We start from the raw sequence: 26038 nt of genomic DNA, 5'->3' as shown, positions 1-26038 counted from the left end.
GTAAATGGAAAAGTGAGTCTCATGGGTACCCTGATGGGGATGGGGTATGCCTATGGGTCTGGTCCATTTCTATCTAACAAAAAGGTAATAGTGCCAGTATGGGTGAACTGTTGTCGTTCCCAATCGTACGCCCATCTTCTTTCAGGATCATATCTGACTATGACACTGAACTGGTATGGTGGTCGGGCCATTTGTGTCCTCACCTACTAAACATATTCACATACAACACACATAGCCACTACAAGGGTGAGACAAACCCATTTCAACCAAAGAACAGTAGAAAACACGTCAAGATATTTACAATCATTATAGCAAATAGCAACAACTCAACATGCAATGTACATGCCATGTATGATTCTGTGCATCACCTAGTTAATTGCTATACTGACATATACATATGGGCCTAAACCATTTTCTTTTTCTTTTTCTCTTTCTTTCTTTCTAGGAAGGATCAGGAGTTCACTATCACCAACCATTCTTAGTCATAACCATCTCATTAGATAGTTTCAAAGATATAGCTCAACTGATTCTGAGAATCCATCAGGTTCTGTCAGGATAGTCCAGTTTTGCAGTGAGAACCGACAGCACAGGGTTGCGAGCCCTGGCCTTTGCCCAGCTCAATCACACCCGACTATTCCCAAGACTAACCTGGAGTCTCCCCTAGATTTCGTATACTTCCCATCCAACGCCATCATCATTACATGCTTATGATGCATGAACCTAATTTCAGTCTTTTAATTAGGTATTAAACATTTCTTTTCAATCAATAACAACATATGTTTCAAAATTTCACCAACAATCCGGCAGAGTTTGCTCTATAATTTAGATAATTCCAAATTTTCTTCTCTCTGCAAAACAGCCAGAAAATTCCAATATACTTCGAATTTTAAACAGAATCTCACCACCACCACATTTCACAACTTTTCTTTCATTTCAATGGCTCTTAAATACCTTTTTCCAATTATCACCACAGTTCAAAATACCCATTTAAAATAATACTTTAAAATAAATTAAAATCCTTTAAATTATTTAAATATGTATATAGGTATATTTTAAATATATAAAAACTATTAAATAAATTTTGATCAAACCACTTGAAATTAAAGAAGATTTTTTTTAAAATATCTTTATTTCACAATTCTCCAATTCTTTTCAACTTTCAACAGACCTTCTATATGCTCACTCCACATGAATGATAGTTCATTCCTCAAGTATTTTAGGTAATCAATTATTTATACTGAATTCAACAAACAATTATCATAGAAACATCATCACACATAAAATCAATTTCATAAAGGAATATCAAATAATTGTACACTAAGTATGAAAATAATTATAAATTCCTTCAAATAATTCATATATACATAGCAAGGAATAAAACACCCATCTCCCAACGTTTTTATACTATACCCATGAAAATAGATATGTCCCCCCTTACCTTGAAGTGTATACCGATTTTTTTTCTCACCAACGATTTCTTTCCACCACTTCTCAAACCACGATCCTAATCAAATAGTCACACATAATCATGATCAATGTTAAGAGACATTAATCACCCAACCCACTACTAGTGAGTTGACACTATTATTTTCTAATCTTCGCAAAAAATGGCTTACGGGTCTTACAATTGTTTTCTATGATGTAAATGGAATACTATAAGCCTAAAGGTGATTAAAAATAATTATTTTCCCTTCATAACACTCTTGGGACAGCACCTCTAGACCAAGGGTTTTAAACCCCTAAATGTATTTTTAACAAAACAAAAAGCACCAAAATTATTTATTATAAAATATAGAAAGATTAAGCTAATTAAAACATAATTTAGAAACAAAATTTTTTTGGACAAAATCTCACCCTCATGCCACTGTTCAGCACCCAAAAAGAGGGAGAAAATAAAAAAATTAATCGGTTAAAAGTGTTCAAAATGATGAAAATAGGTGGAATATTAAAAAATTTTAATGAACTTACTTGGAAAATCAAAAGATTAGAGTCAAAGAAGTTTCAAAGCTTTTGGAAGGAGAAGAGGAGCACTTACGGCAGCCAAGAGTGAATTGGATGAATTGATGAATTGATCTTATCTTAAATAGTAAAAATAATAATATAATATTAGAATTTTCACTAATTTTTTAATAATTAATTGAAATAATTAGATAAAAATCCCAAAATTTAAAAATAATCATGAAATATATTAAATATAATCATAAAATAATTTTTGACACTATTGATCCTTTAGTGGTGTCCAAAATTCTTACACGAAATTTCTGCTTGAGCATATACCTAATTTACGTAAAATTAACCAGAAAATCCAAAAATGCTCATTAATTATAAAAAAAATTATTTTTATATTCCAAATAATATTTATAAATAAAATATAAATTTTTTTATAATTTTTATTATTATTATTGTTATTTTTTAAAATAAAATGTTATTTTTAGCATTATACAACAATTTTAACCAATACAAATTGACACTTTTTGAAACTTAAAAATTTTAAAATTAAAAATTACCAAAAATTTCTTAAAAATATACCTAACAATTTTGTCTAAAGCATCTCATGCTAATTCTATCCCAATTTTTCTCAAAAATCAAGTACTATATATTAACTTAGAACTATATTAATAAATTAATCGTTTAGCAAAAATGAGGATGTTACAAGCCCTGTGCGTAAACACTCTCAGAAGTGAGAGTGATTACTCCAGAAAGGAAAAAATCTAAAGTTGCTGGGCGTAAACACTCCTGTTTAAAGAGTGATCACTATGGGCCATGTTAGACTTAGTATATATAGATTTTTAGAAATTAGGGTAGGGATCTTTTCATAATTTTTAGATTCTTTGCCACTTTGGGAGCATTTTGCAGAGCTTAGGATCTTTGGGTGACAGCTAAGGCCAATCTTAGGGTTTGATTTTCAATTTTCTCTTTACTTTCCTTTAATTCTTGCATTGATGTCATTGAATTCCTTTAACTTTCATCTTAATTTTGTAAGACCCATCCTCATGGAGGGCTAAACTTTCTTGTAATCCTTAGTGAGTTCATGGATTCTTGAATTCCTGGGTATGAATGTCAATATAATTCCCTTTCCTTTATGAATTTATATTCCCCAACTCTTTGAATTGAATTAATGTTTGAATGAGGGGGACATTGCTTAATTAACCCTAATTTGTTTTAATGAAATTCTTAACTTGGTTTGCTTAATCCTAAGTTAATTTCTAAGGTTGCATAATCTTAGGGAAAAGGGTTGGAGCCCATGTAAATTGCTTAATTCGTATTGGACTTTAAGGTTAATTCTTTCTTTTTGAGTTACCCTAATTCAGAGGAAGAGGAAAAGTACTGAATCTTGAGAGAGATAGGGATAGAATTACATGAACAAACTAAGGATTGCACATTTTATTGATTGAATTCATTAATTTCATCACTTGCCTTTACATTAAAATTGGAATCACATAAAAAACCCCTTGTTTTAATTGCTTTCATAGTAAGTGTTCACAAAATGTTCAATGTATGTTACAAACTAAAGTCATTAGAGACAACCTAGGTTTGCATCCTAGATTACTTAAATTTTTCTGCATATTTTGATGAAGGTTGACGATAAATCTTTTTGCAAATGAGAAAATTTTCGTTCATCAGTATGCATGACTGGATAGGCTGAAAAAAGACTAAGTGCCTAAGTGCAGGGCGTATTACTGGGCTGTTCTCACTGTAGTGAGGGGATTCTCGCTGTAGCGAGAGGGCCCTGGGAGGAAGGACTGAAACTGTCACTTTCTCACTGTAGCGAGAGACGTCTCGCTGTAGAAAAAGAGCGACAATTTGGGGTGCATTTCTGGGTGCAGTCACGCTGTAGCGAGATTCTGCAGAAAACAGGGTGCATTTTCGTCTGATATTTTTGCTGCAACGTGAGGGCGTGTCGCTGCAGCGAGCTGTAGCGAGAGTGTCGCGATTAGAGGGGTTTTAAAAGGGGGTTTAGGGTTTTGAGATTCATTTCTCAAATTCGCTCCCAAATCTCTTCAATTCTCTTGACCCAAAGTCCTATTCCATCGATAAATTGCCTCCAAAGCCGTTCGGGAGATCGATTAAAGGTTGAATCCGTGTGAAAATGCTTGGAAGTGAGTTTTAATGGTTAGGGTTCTATTTCTCATCCCCATTTCTCTATTTCTCGGTTTCTTGGGGTTCTCATGGAGTTCTTCCATGTGTTTTAGGCCGAAATCTGTGTAGGGAGCAGGTCCGTGGTCGAATCCGAGTGTGGGTCGTCAATCCAAGGTAAGGGGGGACTCTACCCTATCTCAATGTATTGTAATTCTTGTGTGTTTTGCTGATTAATGCAATGTGGCTGAGATAGAAGATAGAAATCGTGTGTTTGATGGAAATTGATATGCAATGTGATGAGGGATAGAATAATTGGACCCCGAAAGGGTGATTGTGTGTGATGGAATGCCATTGATCGATGAATTAATGAGATTGTGAATAAATGAAGGCTATGTGCCGTATGTTGTGAAATGAATGTAGGCCTAGTGCCGTGTATTTGAATGCAATGTGGGCTGTGTGCCGTGTGTAGGCATGATTATTGCATGTGTGAATGGAATATGTATGTGAATGGGGTGTGTAGCACTGTTGTAATGTGCTGTGAATGGTTCAGCAATACATTGGGGGTGTGGAAGATGAAGACGGTAGAAATACTTTGCGGAGGAGAGAGTGGTGAGGCCGGGGTAACCGGCGACCATTCATGGTGTAAATCTGTGATCACAGTTGGTTGGCGCGCATATGTATGGGTATATATATTGTACTTATGGACGTGAAATGCTGTCGATGCCGTGAGTGCATGGGTGTTACATTGACATGAGTTGTATGATAATGCTGCTTGTGATTGTGTTTGTTTAATATATTGGAAATGTTCTGGAGGTGAGACTCTATGTTGATTGTGTGTCTTTGGGTAGTGTAGAGTACTCACCCTTACATTTATTTTTCAGGTAATCAAGATGATCAGAACCAAACTCAGTGAAAGGGTGGATGGAACTGCTATAGGACTTAGAATATTATTTGAAAACTGTTGTATTTGAATAAGTCCTGTAGCAACTGTTTGATGAAATTTGTAACCCCTTTCTTTATTTGAAATGTTTGATTTGAAAGTTTTATTTGCTGCAAGTATCGAGCCTTACGCTTGGTTTACCTTTTTATTTTTTCTACTTATGTTATAATTTTTTTAAATAAATAAATAAACAAACAAAAACAAACAACAATTAACTATTGTATAACTGCATCGATTATCTTTCTTTACTTCATTTTTTGCATCCATACATAGTAGAAAAAAGAAATCAAGCTTTGCAGCGATAGATAGATGAGTCTTATGCTAAGAGGAGAAGGCAAAACCTGGTCTAGCAACAGAAGACAGCAATATGGCAGAAAAATGAGATTTCTCTTCCTCTCTGATTTCTTCTTCTATTTTTTGTTTATTTTCTTTTACTCTATTTTCATCTCCTTCCTCTATTCTAAATCTTCTGCTTCTAAAATTTTTTGCTCCCTCTCCGAAAATTAGTTGTCGCCTCCTCTCTAGGGATGACAATGGATAAAGTACCCGATGGGCACCCGCAAAATTTACCTACAATGGGTAGAGTATTTACACGTTATATAGGTATGGGTATGGGTGTGGGTAAAAACCCGTAAATTTTAATAGGGATGGGTGCGGGTATGGGTATTTAAGTACCCACCCTGCCCATACCCGCATATATATATATATATATATATATATATATATGTTTCAACAATTATGTATTGAATTTTTTGTATTGTTATATTACTTATGTGAAGTTATATAAGATTAATATAAAAATATATTTAATAATAAAGTAAACCAAAAAATTTATTTTGGTTTATATTTTTAATAAAAAATTTATTTACTATTTTATATCATTTAATTAGGCTAATACAATTTAATTATTACATAGTTAATATGAGATTGACTTTTTTTTAAATATTATTTATATATGATACACATAAAATATTTTTCACACAAATATTTTTGTTAATAAAATTATATTGATATTTAAATCATAAAATGAATGATAAAAAATAAATATATTGTAAATATTTTATAAATTTTATAATCACCTACTATTACTATAAACTTATTATTTATTAATAATATTTAAATTTTATTTTTTATATTTTAATTTAAAATAATATTTTTCTATGAAACATATGTATTACAAGCACAACTATAATATATTGAATCTAAATAATATTATTCTTACTATTTATTCACATTCAAAGAAATTTTTGAAAAGATATAAAATATAAAATATTATTGTTAATTTTATTTGTTAATTTTTTCTTCAGATAAAAAAGTAAATTTTTTTTAATATACAAATATATTTCTTTATTATAAGATTTTATTGTGACCATTTATTTTTTATTCAAATTCTTTCTTTTAAAATTTATATATATTATAAATATTTAATTCATTAAAATAATTTTTTAAAAATTTGTATCTTTGACAAAATACTTTCGTATAGTATATGAGTTAAAAATATTAGTATTAATATATATATATATATATATATATATATTAATTATATTATATTATTTTAATTAAATCTATTATTTTTCTTACAATTTCAAATTTAAAAGTTAAAAAAAATATTTTATTGATCCACTTTTCGTGTTAATACTTGAACTTCTCTACTTTAACTTTATTCTCATTCTCAATGTCTGTCTCATTAAAACCTAACAAGTATAAAACGTTATTCATTAGAGTTAGTTGTCAATACCGCCACAAGAGGTCATTAAGTGATCCCACACGAAGGGACACATATTATGTAAATCTATTTTGTTGTTGCTCTGATATTCCCGGTCGATTGAATCTCACACAAGATAGGGTTATCACTGACAAAAAATTTGTGTGTTTAGTTTCGCTTATTGTTTCTAAGAATTTTAGTTTAGAAAATTATTATATTAAGATACATTTAGCACTTATGATCTTTGAATATTTGTTTTTCTATCTATGTTTATACTTTGTTCGGCAACTACATATTAAATTTTTTGTATTATTATGCTACTTATGTGAAGTTATATAAACATATTTTTCTTTATAAATATATTTTTTTCAAACAAGCGCGGGTAATGGGTACAAGATGGGTATGCGGGTACCCAGAGGGTCCGGGTACGAGGATTAATGTTCATACCCACGCCGGTATAGGACTGTGTATGGGTATTTTTTTTAAAACGTGGGTATAGAGATGGGTACTATAGTACCTTACCCATACCCTACCCATTACCATTCCTACTCCTCTCTCCTCTCCCCTTTTTTTTAAAATATTTCGCAGCTCTTAAAATTTTTCTCGTTTCTGAAAAGTTCCTCATCTCAAATCCCTTACTTGCGTATTTATATGGATTGTTTAGGATTTTCTTGCAAAGAGCTAAAAATTCTGAGTATTTCCATTTCCATGCTTAAAAGATGTTTAATATTGAGGTATAGTGCTGGGCTTTCTTTTTCCAAACCAAATTCTTTTTCTTTTAAATTTTTTATTTTTTTGTAAAACGATTTTATTATTTTATTTTTTATTATTTTTAAAAAAATTTGAAGGCAAGGTAAAAAAATTGATATTCACACCAATGTAGAAAATATTTTTTATATCGATTCCTTTAAGAACTGCGGTAAAAAATTGTGTTTCAGTTTTTTTTTTATTTCTTTCAACATCGATTGTGACTTATAACTGAAGTAGATAGTGTTTGTGACTCTATTTTTTACTCATGAATAATTACTTTTCTCGCGTCTACTATACAGAGCACTCTGTAATCGGAGTGTGCATGTACTAATTTCACATAATTATCTGGAGTGTAAAAATTATTTCCAAAAAAAATGAGATTGTTCTATAAAGTTACCTACTTTCACTCTTTAAACTTATCTCTAATAAGAGTGATTATATTGTTTCGGACTGCAACTTCAAAAACGTAATACAACGTAATGATTTAAAATCAAGATATATATCTATAAACATGGAAAATAACTTTCGTACACGGATTCATTTAGTTACGGATAATTATAATTATAGGTGACATTTAACTAATCTATTTATATATTAATTATTTTTTTGGTAAAGTATATATTAATCATTTAATTTAATCATATATTTTAAATAATATGCCTAATTTTATAAATAAAAATTAATAAAGAAGTGAATTGGGTCAACATTTATTCTTGAACGGTGAATGAATAATTCAACACACTGCATGTTCAATGATTTTACTCCAATTAAAATATGCTACCTAACAAACGAATAAAAGGTGAGTATCTTTTTAGAAAAAAGGGGATGTTGAACTACAAAGTACAAGAGAAATTGCAATTATGACCATAACTTTTAAGGCATCTTCTTGTAGAGACATGCAGAGAAGTGCATTATTCAAATCAAACTCAGCCTCAAAACTTGAGAGGAGGTGGTCGCCCATAAGGGTTCGGTGGAAATATTGGTGGTTGAGGTGGATCATTGATATTTACCGGGGGTTTGATTGGTGGTGGAGGTGGGTGACCGATTTCTGGGGGTTTGATTGGTGGTGATGGTATCATATGTTTGTCTAATTGATCGAATGATAATTTGGTGTTGGGTTCATCTTGTTCTGGAGGCTTGGTTGGCATTGCAGCAAGGAATTGCATGATAACTGCAAGGAACAAAATGAGCATGATGAGTAAATTGGACATCTTTTGAGTTTTTCTTTAATTGTGATGAAGCACGTCACCAACAGCATCATATACTCCCTTTTATACTAGTTTGAGATACCCTTTGTATGATCTCAACTTGTTCTCATGTTAGGTGTGAAAAAGAGCACAATTTGTCAAGATTAGAAAATATTGTTTGGCCTGTGAATTTACCTTATGTCTCTTGTGATTAATGTTGTATTTATTATTACAAAGAAATTTCTCTGAAACTTGCATATATTATTTAAATAATTTTTCATGTTTAGGATGGGGAGACGAAAATTGGAAAATCTTACTAGTATTTGCCAAGGTGAGAAAGGGAAGGACATAGACATGTGAACTCGTTTCCGTTTGGTAGAATTGTGTATACTCAATGTCGTGTAAATATTAACTGTGTTATAAGTTTTATAATTATAAAGATTTATTTATTTTAATATACAATTTTAATATTAAAAAATTTTCATACTTTTTTAGTTTTTTATTAAAAAATAGTTATATCCAGTAAAATAATTTAATATTTTAAATTTAAGAAAATTTATCTCATATATAACATTTCCATTCAACATATATCTAAAAACGTGTGATTTTGCAACCCTTGAATTCGATGATGAAGCTAATTTGTTTCTATAAGAGCCTTCATCAGGCATGTCCAATAGATAGCATGTTCACCAAAATCAATACCAGGGAATTTTTTAGATATTTTGAACTTGAAATGAGTTTTTTGTGAAGAACATCGCTGAGGAATTTTGGGGATCGACTACATAAGGTGGATCTATCACCAAATTTTGATTAGTCAATATGTTTACTTTAAAGGGCATTTTGATTTCTTTTAAAATCTTTAGAAATTTGGTTAACTTTTCATGCATAAGTCTTCTTAAAAATACTTTTAGAAAATAAATATTCTCGAAAGAAATTTTTATGAGATTAACAAAAATTTAAGATTATTAGAAGGATAAAAAAATTAGTTATAATATAAAAATAAATTTTGTTGAGAAAAACTATATATTTTCTTAGAAAGGTTACTTCACACATAGAATTAAATTAATATAATATTGTACAAGAATGAACACTCTAATATTGGGAAAAAAAAAATCATGGTTATTGTTTAAAGACGATCTACATATAATAATATATGAAATTTCTAACCGAACAAACTTTTCTTATAATCACCTTATGACATTTTTTTTATACAATACATCCACACTCCAAAGCAACTACCTAATCAACATCTTATAACACTCTAAAATAAAATTATAAAGAAGAAAATTGAATATAAACTTAAAGTGTTTTGAATTGGTGACATGCCACAAAGAACTTGAGGTCAAAATATAACTGATTTTTTTCTTCCTTCACAAACAATGTTGGACTTATTTCAAGATATTATATTTAAACTCACTCCAACAATTTCTAGTTTAATTGAAATAAGTATTTTTTGTCTATATCAACAATCATAGTTCAAAACAATTATCATATTTTACTTTAAAGAGTATAATGTATACTTTGTACAATGTCACTTAATATGCTCGCATACTATCACCACACACCTTATATCAATATCAATCAATGCTTATGTGTTATTACCACACATCTTATATCAATGTTAACCAATAACCATGTATTATTACCACATATCTTATATTAATTTATCTATATCTAACTTCATAGTATCATATCCCACCAAATCAAATCTCATCTAACCTTCAACTCTAATATCAATTGTTAGAAAGATACATATTTTGTTAGAAAGCTTCCTTGAAATAGGAAAATAAGTTAACATAATTATCACATAAGAATTGATGCAAAAACTTTAAATTAAAGGAAACAACCACAATCATTGTCTAAGAACAACCTAAAAATAACACTAAAAGTTTTTATAACTCAAACTTTTCTCATAATGACCTCATGGCTTCGATACATTTATACTCCAAAATAACGACCTGATCTGTATTTCACAATACTCTAAAATAAGAGCATAAAGAATAAAGTCATATAAAAGTTTAAAGTGTTTTAATCTAGTGCAGATTGTTACAAATAATTTGAGGTCAAACTTTAATTTTGGCTTCTCTTTTGTTTTATAAACTTATTCAACATGAGACTTATTTTAAGATATTTTATTTTAATTAATTATAATATAATTATACTACAAATTTAAATTTAATTTATAATTTCTATCAATTTTATTATTTTCTACCTAAACCGTTGTTACTATCATGACAATATAATTAAAGATTACTTGAAGAGTTATCATCATTAAAATTTTATAATGTGTGGTTTTTTGAAGCAATCACTTGCATGCATAATGGCATAACTGGTATTTAAAAATAACTTTAAAGAGTAGTTAATACATAGTTACTCTAAAAATAATTTAGAAGGCAATTAGTTGGTAACTGTTGTAACATCCTAATTTTTATTTCCTCTATGTTCATATGTGTTAGTACGATATATTTTTTTTCAATGGTAATTCAATGCATTTTGCAAAATTTTACAATGTTGATTAAATAAGTTTGGAGATAAAAGTACTTGTTTTTATTTCGTTAAAATAATTTGCCTTTAAATATGTTTGATTTATTTTTGAAAGATGAGATTTTCTAATACTTTGAATTATTTAGAATCCCTTAAGTATAATTGATTTCCAAATTTCATAAATACCAACAAAGGTGGTGTAGTGAAGAATAGACTAATCCTTTCTCTTGGACATAAAGGACTTAGGTTCAAGTCATACTAAGCTGAATTTTTAGGTTTAGCAAGGTTTTTCTTTTAGATTTTTAAGTGTGTGAAAAGTCCATGATGCCCATGCATGATTTTAACATATGTGGCAATGAGATTTCATTACACGCTCACTCTCCTTTCCTGGCCGTGAGACACCTTAACTCTCACTCACTCACTCACAGTCTTTCTCTCATCTTCCCCCTCCCCCCATAGCAAGGTAAAAACACTCTTTCATCTTTCTTTCTCAATGTTTTCACCAATCAAAGAAAGGAGATGAAATTTTTTTCACCTCCTCCATGAAAAAGCATGGAGCTTTCTCCGTCCAGCCACTGTGTGAGTCAATTTTGACCATATGAACGTATTTTGTTTGGCCTAACCTCTGCATATTTGGATTGTGCAGTGAAAAATCTTTCAAACGCAAGTGGTTTCACTCAAAACGGACATCAAACTCACAAGTTATAGTGAAAATAGTGAGATCACTCCTTGTTCTACATTTTCAGTGTTTCAAAAGTAAAGGAGACTTTTTTTTCTCATTTCTGTGATCTCCAAAACCTGACATGCAATATCCATATGTATTATTTCCAGAATTATCTTTCCAATGGTGTATCTTGAGCTCGAATCCGACATCGTTTGCCCCTTCATCGCTTACAATATGTTAGCACCTTTATTTTTACATTTTCTGCAAAAATAGTATAAAGAAATATTCTTTACGCCCTCTGTATAGAGTTGTTTCAACCCAAAAAAATTATTTTCATAAACTACATGAAAATAGCTTTCCAACGCCTATTTTTACGTTAATTTTGGACTTCATTTGAGTACCTTACGAAATGAATTACAAAAATGGTGTAAAGCTGAAAAGCCTGCGTGACTAGCAGTGAAGTTTGATTTTTCTGCACTTTCCTGTGCTTCAAAACCGGATTTTTAAAAGTTGATTTTGATCCTTAGGATCTTAGCTTTCTAATAAAATTTGTGGATCGTTATTTGGACTTTGTTTGAATCCGCTTAATTTTACAAACATTGCACAAATATGAAATTTTCTGATTTTCTGCAATAAGTGCATGGCTATTGCTGAATTTTTTAAAAAAATACTAGCTCTTGGCCATTTTGGCTCAAAGGATTCTGATAAACTCCTCCTTGAACTAACTGGGAGTTTGGCCATGGTTTCATCTTTGAAACCTTGAGTTCAATAATTGAATCTAATGACTAAAAGTAAACCTTTATAAAAACTTTGTTTTCTTTCCTTTTGAAAGTAAATGAGTAGTGTAACACTAGCCGGGTAATGATTGGAACTCAAGAAAAGAGATGAAGCCAGTGAGCTTGGAATCCTTAGAGAAAGTGCATTGAGGCACGAATATAAGTACTTGCCAATTCTTTGTATATATGGTTCTAAATAGTTGATGAAATGATGTGAAATCCTAAATTTGGCCAGTGCCCGTATGCGTGATTAAGGGAGTGAAACTCCAAAAGTGTGCATGACTATTCAGAAGGCAAATATGTACGAAATCCCACTCCCTTGTGAAGGAAGTCACGAGGTTATTTTATAACTGTTGTTAGTCAAAGATAGGGAGGACCTCAATGTTTAGGGGATTTAATGGAGTTAAGTGACTTACCAATAACCCTATAAGTGTCCTAGGTTTTGGAATTCTGGCTGGGAGTCTCCATGCGATGCTCCTTTGTCTTTGACTTTCTCCTGAGGCTTATCTTGTTGGTCAAGCTAGATCAGTCAGTGGAGGTTTGAGTCCCCACCATACATGCAAAATGTAGGCTAGCTAGTGAAACTCCTAACAACTTCCAAACAATAGGATTGTTATGGATCCAAAGTCACATAAGCATGAAAATGAGATTTTACCAAACCAAGAGTTATCATTTGCATTAATCATGCATTATAAAATTAGACTTGCATTTTGTTAGATTGTAAAAGTTACAATGGTATTAATGTGATGTATGCTTGTACTTACTTTGTTTTGTTTCTTTCTGAAGGATATTTACTTGAAAATATAACTCACTCTTTCTTTTCTTTGTTGAAATATGTTGTGGTATTCGACATTTTCTTTTAGTGTTCAAAGATCTTGAGGATGGCCTCTCTCCGTCTTATTCTCCACATTGCGCTCAATTTGAGAAGGATCCTTCAGATACCAAGGAGATAAAGGAGGACTGTCGCAACCGGGTGGTCGCAATGGTATAGCAAAAAACGTTTTCAAGAAAATTCAGAGGAGTCTCCACCAAAGTTTATTTTAAGAAAACCTTAGAAAAACTTTTAAAATAATATGATCGTTGAAACCAAAATGAGTTCTGGAGTCATTTACGTGTAGGGAAGGTATTAGCACCCTACAACGTCCGTTTAAAAATGATTACCTTAAATTAATTATGCAAATTAGTTTTAATTTTGAAATATATTTGTTTAACCCCTAAGCATTAATTCTTTTATTTTAGAAAAAAGAAAATTATTTATCAAAAGTTAACTAGTATCTTAAAAGGGAAAAAAATTATCTTGAAAATTATTTGACTTGACGGGTCTAGTTCCCGTTCCTACATATCCCCGGTGCAATGGAGAACTCAAAGCCACATAGTTCTATCTATAAAAATTATGAGTTGGTTGATTAAAATTAAGTTTACTAAAAGAAGATTTATTTTGGAATTAAAATTATTTTTGTAATATTATAATGTTTAGGATACAAGATAACGCGGTTATACATGTACTCTACAATAAATAATACAGAAGGTGAAGGAAGATCACACAACTATATTGTAAATTGTTAAAAAATATTTTTTTTACTTGTAAATAAAATATTTAAATTTATATTTGCATTATGATTAATGTTTGAAAGAGAATTTAAGATAGCATAAGCTATACATAAATCTCTTATAATTCTTGGACAATCAAATGCAATGTAAATCACACATCGATGTTGTAATAAAATGTATAATAAAATGAAGAAATAAATTTAATTTATCAAAAATAATAACTTAATTTTATTTAGTGAGACAAATAATATTTAAAAAGAGAAATGAAAGTGTCTTTAAATTAATTGGTAAAGATGATTATTTAATTAAGAGATATTAAAAAATATCAAATAAGCTTGTATTGTATGAGATCAAAGGTAACGTTAGTACAGAAAGATCTTAACGATTTAAAACGTATAAAGATAGAGACACTATACAATAACGTTATAAATCGTTGCACTCAAATAATTATTTAAATTAATTTAATACATTAATTAATAATTTCATAATCAAAAGAAAAATACATAAACGATCTATATTTGATCAAAATTATTTATTTAATTTATTAAAGTTAAAACATATTAGATTTTTATTGCATAAGACTTAGGTAACGTAAGTACACATAGGTCTTAACAATTTATAACACATGACGATAGATAAACTATACATTTGTATTATAAATTGTTGCATTAATTAAATTATTTAATTAATTAATAAATTATATTTAAATATAAGACAAAAATAAGAAATAAAAATAAAAAATAAAAATGTTTAAGAGAGTACGATAATAACAAACAAAAAAAAAATATTGTACTTTGCCTTTCATAAATCATATACTATTATGTTGTATGAGTGTTAATTAAGTATTTACATATGTGCCAAAGAAATACAGTATATCTTCTCCAAAAAAAAAAAAGGTAATGTTATTCTTTTATTTAAAAAAAAAATAACCAACACATTATACACAAAAGCTACAGTAAAAATATAAAATTTATATCAACACATTATACAAAGTGCAGTAAAATGTATAAAATTTATATTGGATGGACATGTATGCAAACTAACAGCTTATAAAAAAAATTTAAATAATTTTATGAGAGATAAGTATCTAACATATTTATTAAGTAAGTTTAAATTAATAAATTAATCATTTATTAATAAAAAAAGGTCTCATAAAAAATTTGCATTTATTTAAAGCCTTAAAAGAATCATCTTAACACAGAAATCAAATTATTCAAGAAGTAATCCACTACAAAACAAAAATAATGAAAAAAATAAAATAAAAATGAAAACACTTCAGCCACATCATATTTTCAAAAGGGTAGACATTCATTGATACAAAGCAATCTGCATACGCTATTCATTGTGTAAAAAAAAACCATGTCCATCAAAATATCTAACATTTAAAAGTTGGTCAGGGGTAATGATTCTCCGTTCCAAATAAAGATTCCCTGTATATTACTCACATGCAGAATAATTCTAAATCATAACATATAACACCGTAAAGATTCATTTAAGCTAGTAAGTATGTACGAACTTCAAATTGCTGATGTTTAGTAGATATAAAGGCAAACCAAAAATTTAAATGAAATATGAAATAATAGGAAAGAAGAAAGAAGCAACTACCAGTAACTATTAGGTTGTGACACAATAGAATGCAAAGGATAAAGAGTTGCCTCCTTTTTGCCGAAACTACCCTTCAATTTTTTTTCAGCCCCATCTCTCTTAGTTCTCCTCTCTTTTTATTGTTAGAGTTTTCATAAAATGCCAAAAATCTGAAAATTTCCCTTTTTATGTATAAAGTAACATTGGTTTAAGAGTTTAATTATTTATAATATTTCATTTTCCTTTTAAGAATTAATTCTAAATTTTTCCTATTTTATTAAGACAAATTTTTGTTTTTTCTTAAAATCCTTTGTTTCTATTCCCCTTTTGTAATATTAAAATTCAGATTTTTTTTTTGAAATCAAAAAAATTTTAAATCAAAATTTTAGTATTCACAGTTGCCACTCTTTACTCAGTTTTTATCGAATAATATGTATGAACAAGTTTCATATTAAGTAATAAAAATTGAGTAAAGAAGTGAACCAATTTTGGTTTAAAAATGATAAGATACATAAAAGGGAAAAGACAACATGAGAAGCTATCAGAGAAACCATGATTCATGATGGTTTGTGTTTAATAAATAATAACAAGAATTATGAGACAACATTAAGCTTTGACTAAAAATCAAGGTTGCAAGGCAGATAGTGGCCTTAAGCAATAGGATAAAAGATGAAAAATGCCACTCAGGTTCTGAACTTTAATTGAAAGGTAAAAAATGTGAGTAAGGTTCTGGGTTATAATTGAAAAGTAAAAAGTGTCAGTTAGATCCTGGGCTTTAAAAGAAAAGTAAAATGTGTCAGTCAAGTGCTGGGTTTTGATAGAAAAATAAAATGTGCCAGTTTGATTCTGGGTTTTAACAGAAAAGCGAAATGTGCCAGGTAGGTTCTAGGCTTTGACAGAAAAGTGAAATGTGCCAGGTAGGTTCTAGGCTTTGACAGAAAAATAAAATGTGTTAGTTTGATTCTGAACTTTGACAGAGAAAAGAAAGGTGCCAGTTTGGTGCTGGGCTTTGACTGAAAAAATAAAATGTGCCAGTCAGGTTCTGGACTTTGACATAATAGTAAAAGGGTATCAGTCAGATTCTAGGCTTCGACAAAGAAGGGAAAAGTGCCAGTCAGATCCTGGACTTTGACAAAAAAAAAAATAAAATGTGTCAGTTAGGTGCTGGGCTTTGAGAAAATGCGAAAGGTGTTGTCAAGTTTTAGGCTTCAACAAAAACATAAAGGGACTTGGACAAGAAAGGTAAAAAGAAAGACAGAAAAATAAAAGGCCGATCATGTTTTGGATTGCAAAAGAAAATAAAAGTACAGTCAAACTCTGAACTTTAGTAGTAAAAATAGGACAGAAAAATAAAGATATCAGTTAGCTTCCAAATTTTAATGAAAGGTGAAGAACTCAGTTATATCATAGACTTGGACTGAACATAAAAGTTGTAAGGCAGATAATGAATTTAAATTAAATTTCAAAAGGTGATAATAGATAAAAACAAATGCATGCTAATGTGATGATGCAATTGCATAAACTTGATGAATGTTAACACTTGGAATGAAGTTTATTGAATGATGAGGTCAAATGCAATAATGATACTTATTAAATCAAAACAAACTCTATCCTCTTTTTTTTTCAGGGATTGTAATTCTTCCAACCTTATTGAAACATGAGCGTCAAGGTTCATGAATGAGTAACTTTTTCAGTTTACATCAATTCTTTCACGAAATCTGAAATCTAAGCTGAGCGAAGCATCAATAAAATTGGACTGCCATTTATTTTTGAATCGACAAGAGGAGTCAACTTCTTCTGTCACGCTAAACTTATCAGGTGATTCATCGAACTTACTGTGTAGCTTATTATTGTAATCGTATTTTCTTATTACCCTTTTAACAGTTTGCATGTTTCCTTTTAGTATACAATTGTTGAAATGACAATAAAAATTCTATTGAAGTAGTTGAGTAAACAAAGTGGTGTATATAAGCTGAATGGAAGGTGACAAAAGTCAAAGATAAATATTTTTAGAACATAGGATGACTGTAATAAAGAAATGGTGAATTTACAAAGAAGACTTATGACATGAGTAACGAAAATAAATAAATAAATATATCAAAAGATCAGAATGACTATAAAAATAGTGAAGTATTATGCCGATTAAGTGACATCTTCCAGATGAACAGTGCTAATCTCTCATGTAAATTGATCATCCATTAACAAAACTACCAAAATAAAATTGCCCCAGTATGGTATTTTGATTTCATCTTCCATTTGATTAAACTTCAACCTCTCAAAATTGCCCTAATTTAGTATTCCAGTCCATTATGTTTTCCAACTTGAACCATTTTCTTGCAACTGAAGTCAGTGCACTTCTTAAACCGCCCTTTCAGGTTTTCAGTTCAATGTAGTATTTATTTTACCTTAATTTTTGCATGAGCCGCTCTTTCGAGTTTTCAACTCACTAGGTCGCTCTAACTTTTGCCTAGGTGACCCTTTCGGGTTTTCAACCTCGAGCTGTTTTCTTTTTTTCTTTTTCTTATTTTCTCTTTTTTTTAATTATAATTTTTAAGCATAATATTTTTTGGCAGCATCAGAATTAATGGGGTTTGGAAGATCTTGTCCATCCATGTTTGTGACGATTAGAGCCCCTCTTAAGAAAGCCTTTTTCACCACGTATGGTCCTTCATAATTCGAAGACCACTTGCCATGATAATCTTTCTACATTGGCAAAATCTTTTTGAGCACCATATCTCTCTCACTGAATTCTCTTAGATGAACCTTTTTATCAAAAGCCTTCTTCATCCTTCTCCGATATAGTTGACCGTGACATAACGCATTCAACCGTTTTGCTCAATGAGATTCAATTGATCAAAACGAGATTGCACCCATTCTGTTTCCTCCAATTTGGTCTCCATTATTACTCTTAAAGAGGGAATTTTGACTTTAATAGGAAGTACTGCTTCTATTCCATATACCAAAGAGTATGGAGTTGCCCCGGTTGAAGTACGAACTGAAGTTCGGTATCCATGCAAGGCAAATGGCAGCATTTCATGCCAATCTCTGTATGTCACTACCATCTTTTGGATTATTTTCTTAATATTTTTATTGGCTGCTTCAACTGCTCCATTCATCTTTGGGCGATAGGAAGAGGAATTATGATGTCAAATCTTAAAATTGTCACACAATTTTTTCATTATTTTGTTGTTCAAATTAGTGCCATTGTCTATTATCAACTTGCTTGGGAGGCCATACCGACAGATCAAATCCTTTTTAATGAATCTCACCACCACATTTCGGGTCACACTAGCATATGAAGCAGCCTCAACCCATTTTGTGAAATAATCAATAGTAACTAGAATGAAGCGGTGACCATTAGAGGCTTTAGATTCAATGGGTCCAATAACAACAATTCCCCACATTAAAAAAGGCCAGGGCGATGATAAGACATTCAAATTTGTTGGGGGAACATTAATATTGTCAGCATATGTCTGGCATTTATGACATGTCTTCACATAACGAAAGCAATCAGTCTCCATGGTCAACCAATAATATCCAACCCTTAGAATCTTCTTTGCCATGGCATGTCCATTGGCATGAGTCCTAAATGAACCTTCATGAATCTCTTCCATGATCTTTCGTGCTTCTGAAGCATCCACACATCTAAGCAGAACCATATTATGATTCCTTTTGTAGAGAACATCTTCATTCAGAAAGAAACTCATTGCTAACCTCCTCAATGTCATTTTGTCATTTTCAACAACATTTAATGGGTATTCTTGGTGTTTTAGGAAATTTTTAATGTCATGATACCAAGGTTTACCATCAGATTCTTCTTTAACCATTTGATAATAGGCAGGATGATCAAGCTGTTGCATCTTTATGAACGACATGTCTTCTTCTTGACTCACTACAAACATTGATGATAAAGTGGCTAAAGCTTCAGCCAATTGATTCTCCTCACGAGGAATATGCTGGAAAGTAATTTCATCGAAATACTCCACCAATACTCTAATATAGGCTTGATAAGGGATCAATTTGGCATCACAAGTCTTCCATTCATCTTTCAGTTGGTGGATGACTAAGACTGAGTCACCATACACCTTAAGAATTTTGATCTTTGACTCTATAGCCGCTTGAATTCCCATAGCATATGCTTCATTTTCAGCTATATTATTTGTACAATCGAATGATAATCTAGCTATGATCGGGATATATTGCTTCTCTGGGGAAATCAGTATAGCACCAATCTCATATCCAAGTGCATTAGAAGCACCATCAAACATCATGACCCATTCATCTTTTGCTGAAGTTTTTTCTTATTAAACAACGCCATTATATTGTCATCAGGAAATTCGTATTGTATTGACTGATAATCATTCACCGGTTGATGAGCTAGGAAATCTGTGAGAGCACTGCCTTTGGTTGCTTTTTGAGTAACATAGACAATATCATATTCTGACAGTAGGACCTGCCAACGAGCAATCCTTCCAGTAAGGGCTGGTTTCTCAAAGATGTATTTGATTGGGTCCATTTTTTACACCAACCAAGTCTTGTGACTCAACATATACTGCCTTAACCTGCGAGCTGCCCAAGCCAAGGCACAACAGGTTTGCTCCAACAAAGAGTATCTAGCTTTATAATTAGTGAATTTCTTGCTCAAATAATAAATGACATACTCTTTCTGACCCGATTCATCATGCTGACCTAAAACACATCCCATGGATCCTTCTAACATTGTCAAATATATAATAAGCGGTCTCCCTGGCACTGGCAGCACTACTATCGAAGGATTTTGTAAATACTGCTTTATCTTCTCAAAAGTTTCTTGACAATCTCCATTCCATTCCATCGGCTGATTTTTCTGTAACAACTTAAAAATTGGTTCATAAGTGACAGTTAGTTGGCATATGAATCGAGCAATATAATTCAGTCTCCCAAAAAATTCGTGAACCTCCTTTTCAGTGCGGGGAGGCAGCATTTCAATGATTTCTTTTGCCTTGTCAGGATCAACCTCTATTCCCTTTTGACTGACTATGAATCCCAATAACTTGCCTGATTTCACCCCAAAGGTACATTTGGCAGGATTCAATCGTAATTTGAATTTCCTCCACCGCTCAAACAACTTGTGTAAATTTACAACATGGTCTTCTTCGGTCCTTGATTTATCAATCATATCATCCATATAGACTTCAACCTCCTTATGCATCATATCATGAAATAACGTCACCATCGCCCTTTGATATGTTGCCCCAGCATTTTTCAAACCAAAAGGCATGACCTTGTAGCGAAAGGTACCCCAAGATGTAATGAATGTAGTCTTCTCCATATCCTCTTCAGCCATTTTGATCTGATTATAACCCGAGTAACCATCCATAAAAGAGAAGAATGAATGTTGAGCTATATTATCTACTAGCTTATCAATGTGAGGCAATGAAAAATCATCTTTAGGGCTGGCTATATTTAGATCCCGATAGTCAACACACATCCGAACCTTTCCATCTTTCTTGGGAACTAGCACAATTTTAGCAACACATTGAGGGTATTTGGCAACAGCAAGAAAACCTGCATCAAATTGCTTCTTGACCTCCTCCTTAATCTTCAATGATATCTCAAGTTTCATTCTCTTTAATTTCTGCTTAACCGGGAAAGACTCTGGCTTTAGTGGCAATTTATGCTCGACTATGTCAACATCTAGACCTGACATATCTTGATAAGACCATGCAAAGATATCACTATAATTATTCAAGAGTTTAATCAACTTGTCGCGCTCTTGATTTTTCATAAGGATGCCTATTTTGATTTTTCTCTTATCATTTTCAGTTCCCAAATTAATTGTCTCAGTGGGTTCATCATGAGGTTGGATCTCTTTCACTTCTTGATTAACCAATCTTAGAAATTCTGAGGATAAATCACCATCACTATCATCTTCACCAGCTTGATTAATAGGAGAATCAAAATTAGTGAATAAGATATTAGCACTGTTATTTTCAGACATGTCACTTTCGAATCTGCATTGTGCAAAAGTTGAAACTGTGAATACACATTTTTATCGAATTTCTTTCTTTTTCTCTCTCTCTCACACACACATACATATATATATATATATATATATATATATATATATAAATTTTTTCTTTGAATTTAATTTTTTAAATGAAAAGACAAAATAGTCAAGATTTTATTTTTACGACTTTAATATTTCTCCTTTATATTATTAGGTCAAATTTATAATTCAAAATTTTTATTTTATTTTTATCTATTATTTTCTACTAATTAAATTTAATTTTTATTCATGGATATTCTTCAACCAAAATATTTTATTTATTTATTTTTTTACATAAAATACACATTTAAAGTTAACCTATTATTTACTCATTTATTCATTTTACTATTATTATCTGTATTTTGCAAACTTAATCTGACTTTGTAAACTATTTTGTATAACAAGATTTCAAAAGTTCTTAATTTTACCAAAATACGTCGAATAAGAAAAGTTGAGCAATAATTTTTCAAAATCACAAACTGAATAATCATGTAACGCAATGTATTAAGGATGGTCCTCTCACAGGTAATTGGCATATCCAGATATATGGCAGCAATATGACAGGTATGACTTCTATACTGCGTATAATTATAAAATTTGGACGGTTAATTGCTGTATGCCTGGGTACACTCGTATACCACCTACACCCGCCGCTAAAGAAATCTAATCGAGGAGAAATATACAAGGAATGGGAATTAAGTGTGGGTGAAAATAAAAAGGGACCTGAAAAAGAGTCTAAAAATAACAAAAGAAAGAGTGGGAAGGAAGCCTGGTTAAAAAGGGGTTGAAAGTTGCAGAACGGGAGAGGGAGGAGAAAAAGAAAAAAAAAGGAGAGTTCTCTGAAAAACAAAAGAGGAGACGGAGCAAAACCAAGAGCAGAGGTACCAAAATAGAGACAGAGAAATTAATTGGAGAAAGAACGGGAAAGCAAAGTAGAAAGATATTTTAGGGAGAAGGGAGAAAGAGGTAAGAAAACTGCACATGTGAACTTGGGTAGATGAAATCTTGGTCAGGAGAGCTTCGTCGGTAGGCGTCTAGTGCATCTGAACTTTTATATTACAAAAATCTTGCTTATCTACCATTCACGTTGAAGATTCAAAATCACGGACCATTTTTCTATTGCTTTTCCTGTGCTCGCGTCTCAGGTTATTAAATTTCATTTTTTTATTTACATACTTCAGTTTATTGTCTTATCTTTGATTGTTTCTCCTTTTATATTACAGTAATGCTTTAAATGTTCACATGCTGTATATGAACACCTTAGATTTTTAATGCTTTAAATGTTCACATGCTGTATATGAACACGTTAGATTTTTGTTATTTGTCATATGCATATTAGACGCTAGTATATTAGTATTAGTTCGAAGTTTATGATGATTGTTTATTTTATTTAGAATCTAGCTTTAATAATAAAAATGATTACTGAACTGATCTCACTTTACATTTATTTCAAATTTATAATATTGATAATATTAAAAATATTTCATTTTATTTTATAACTTTAATGTTATTATTATTATTATCTTTATTTTATTTATTTATCTAATCTAATTCATCTGTGTGTTGATGTTTTATTTTTATATAAAATAAATATGATTTAATGTCTTTATCAGTAAATAATCTTCTTTAAGTAAATAAGTATTATAATAAAATATGATAAATAAATAAAATTTAGAGACTGATTCACAATGCAAGCGAATAGCTTCTTCGTGTCTTTTTGTTGTAAATTCTTAAGGCTTGTGTACCTACGATACTTGAAGTCTTATGAAATAAAATTTTAAAATATTTTAATTTTAATTAGCTAATGATTATTTTATTAATAAATTAAAATATATTATATGTAATATTATTACCTTAATTATGACAATTTTAGTCAATTTATTAAATTAAAATTATTTTATTAAAGCAACAATTTATAACGTCGTTGTGTAGCATCTTTACCTTTGTACGTTTTAAATTGTCGAGACCTTTTGTATACCAACATTATCTTGGTCTTATGAAATATAGAATTATTATAAATATATTTTAAGTTCCCTCAAATAAACGTCTATCTTTATTAATCAATTTAAATATATTAATTTGTTCTCTTTAAATATTTTTAAAATTGATTTCATATTTAAAAATTTTTAAATCATGTTTCCAATTTGAAGAAAATATTTTTACTAAATTTTAACAAAATGTTCTGCGATATAGATGTGCAATTTACATTACCTTCGATCAACAAATAAATCATAAGATATTTATGTATAGCATACGCTATCTTAAATTTCTTCAAATATTATTATTAAATTATATATTAAAAATACTTTTTCGTTAATTAAAATATCATATTTTAAATACCACAATTTTTACAACGACTTACAATATGGATGTGTGATTTTCCTTCACCTTTCGTATTGTTTCTCGTAGGGTACATGTATGACCACGTTATCTTGTATTCTAAACATTATAATTTTATAAAACTAATTTTAATTTTAAAAAAATAATAATAATAAATTTTCTTTTTACAGAACTTAATTTTAACCAACCCATTTCGTAATTTTTAAATAAAACTACGTGACTTTGAGCTCTCCATTGCACCCGGGGATACGTAGGAGCGGGAACCGGACCTGTCAAGTCAAAATAATTTTTAAAATAAATTTTCTCTTTGTCAAAATAATCCAAATAATATCTCAATAAATATTATTTCTTCTTTTAAAATAAAAATAATTAATGTTTAGGGATTAAATAAATATTTTTCAGAATTTAAATGAATTTGCACAATTAATTTTAGGTAACCATTTTTAAACGGACGTTGTAGGGTGCTAATACCTTCCCTACACGTAAATGACTCTCGAACTCGCTTTTGGTTTCAAAGACTATATTATTTTAAAAAGTTTTTCCAAGGTTTTCTTAAAATAAACTTTGGTGGCGACTCCTCTGATACATTTGAAAACGTTTTTTTTTTGCCGTACCGTTGCGACCGCCCGGTTGCGACAGAGACAAAAAGAAAATAAACGATAAGATTCAAATGATAAAGAAAAAAAGACACGAAAGGTTACTGAGAATTCAAATTGCATTTCATTTAAATATACTTAAAAGGAAACATGTGTCCCAACTTACAAAACAAACTGATATTTCAAATTACAAAAAGAAACCATTAAAAATCAGTGTTTTCAAAAAGTAATGATATCCTAAAGCTTTGGGACGAAATAATAGGATTAGCTTCAATGATTACTTCGAATGGCTATTAAAAATCACAGGAAGTTTGATGATCTCCCAATTGTCAACTTCTGTGTTTAGTGGACAAATGCGAACTAGGTTAACCTCTTCTTCTTCTGGTACATCTTCATCAACAACAGCCACTAGGTCTTGAAACTCAAATCCAGCACTGTAGAAGCTTTTTAGAAGATCATAAATTAGGACCCCTTCAGTCTTAGGCTCTCTACCCTCCAACCTGGCTAATCTTCTTTCTTTCTTCTCCGCCGCGACCCTTTTCTTGTCAGCTTTATTGGGCATGTATCCCAACCTAAATCTACCCTCATTCTCATGGAGTTGTAGCCATTTTGTTGCTTTTGACATGGCTTGCCCTAAAACATATCCATACTGACAACCTCCGTCAAGCATGACTTTAGCAGTCATTATGGATGTATTAGACAATTGAGGTTTAACAATTGGAGCTCCCTCCCCGACATAAGTAGCATTTGCAATCTCTAAAACCTAAAAAGAGGTCTCTAGAGCTTCTTCAGCGGCTTCAATATAAGGAGTAGATGAAGGTTTGCTCACCAACACATCTTCTTCACTAGAGATAATCACCAACTTGTTATCAATGATAAACTTCAGTTTCTGATGCAATGTGGATGGTATAACTCAAGCAGAATGAATCCAAGGCCTTCCCAAAAGACAGCTATAAGCTGGTGCAATGTCTATTACTTGAAACAAAATTTGAAAAGTGCAAGGACCAATTTGGATTGGAATTTCAATTTCCCCAATGACCTCCCTCCTTGTTCCATCAAAGGCCCTTACTATCATGGTACTGGGCTTCATATACGACCCATCACAAGGTAATTTTGATAATGTTGCTTTTGGCAGCACATTCAAAGAAGACCTGTTATCAATAAGCACTCTAGCGATAATGTGATCTCGACATTTCACAAAAATATGTAGTGCTTTATTGTGCCCCATTCCTTCGGCAGATATCTCATCATCAGTAAAGGTGAGATAATTGTTTGAAACAATATTACCAACAATGCCTCCAAATTTGTCGGTAGTAATATCATGGCTGACATGAGCCTCATTTAACACCTTTA

The 26038-nt window shown here is 30.8% G+C and overlaps 1 pseudogene; it reads right to left on the bottom strand.

Moving 5' to 3' along the window:
• Window positions 1-8407: 8407 nt before the first annotated feature.
• LOC113871465 lies at window positions 8408-25370 on the bottom strand (annotated as a pseudogene).
• Window positions 25371-26038: the final 668 nt, after the last annotated feature.

The sequence above is a fragment of the Abrus precatorius genome, unplaced genomic scaffold, assembly GCF_003935025.1.
Source record: "Abrus precatorius isolate BTA unplaced genomic scaffold, Abrus_2018 Scaffold7, whole genome shotgun sequence".
NCBI classification, from domain to species: Eukaryota; Viridiplantae; Streptophyta; class Magnoliopsida; order Fabales; family Fabaceae; genus Abrus; species Abrus precatorius.
Note: the sequence above shows the minus strand (reverse complement) of the source record. Positions and strands in the feature narration are given on the sequence as shown.